Raw genomic sequence first — 528 nt, 5'->3', positions numbered from 1 at the left:
TTTTGGGTTAACCTGCGAGCCGTCTTCCGCAGAGCGCAGCGGGGAAGGGCGCTAAATCCCAATTCAAGCTGCTTTAGTCACTGTTCCTGTTCACCTTTTTTTAAAATATAGAAGCCGATGTCGAACCAAAACCAAAACCAAATTAAAATAAAACCGTGATGTTACATAGAGGCCACACCCGAGTTCGAATTATTTAATTTTCCGCCGCAAAAATAAAAAAAAAATAAATAAAAAATAAAAAAAATAATGTTAAAGCTGTAAAAGCTCAATAGTGAAGATTAGTGTATTAGAAATTGCATGGTGGCTCATAATGATCTTACCCAACATGAATAACGATTAATTACGTTACTATAAGCCAAAAGAAAATAAAATAAACGTTACCCTTTTCACTGTACAAGGTAAGGTTGTCTCGGTGTCCCAATTATTTGACTGCTTGCATTCTCCTTCCCCACCTCCTCCATCTAACGGGCGTTTTAGAGAAGAGAGCAGAGTTGCAGGAGAAGCCGGTGGACGGGAGCTCGGCGCGGT

This window comes from Egretta garzetta, unplaced genomic scaffold, assembly GCF_000687185.1.
Source record: "Egretta garzetta isolate BGI_Z169 unplaced genomic scaffold, ASM68718v1 scaffold309, whole genome shotgun sequence".
NCBI classification, from domain to species: domain Eukaryota; kingdom Metazoa; phylum Chordata; class Aves; order Pelecaniformes; family Ardeidae; genus Egretta; species Egretta garzetta.
The sequence above is the reverse complement of the archived record's forward strand: the minus strand, read 5'-3'. Positions refer to the sequence as shown.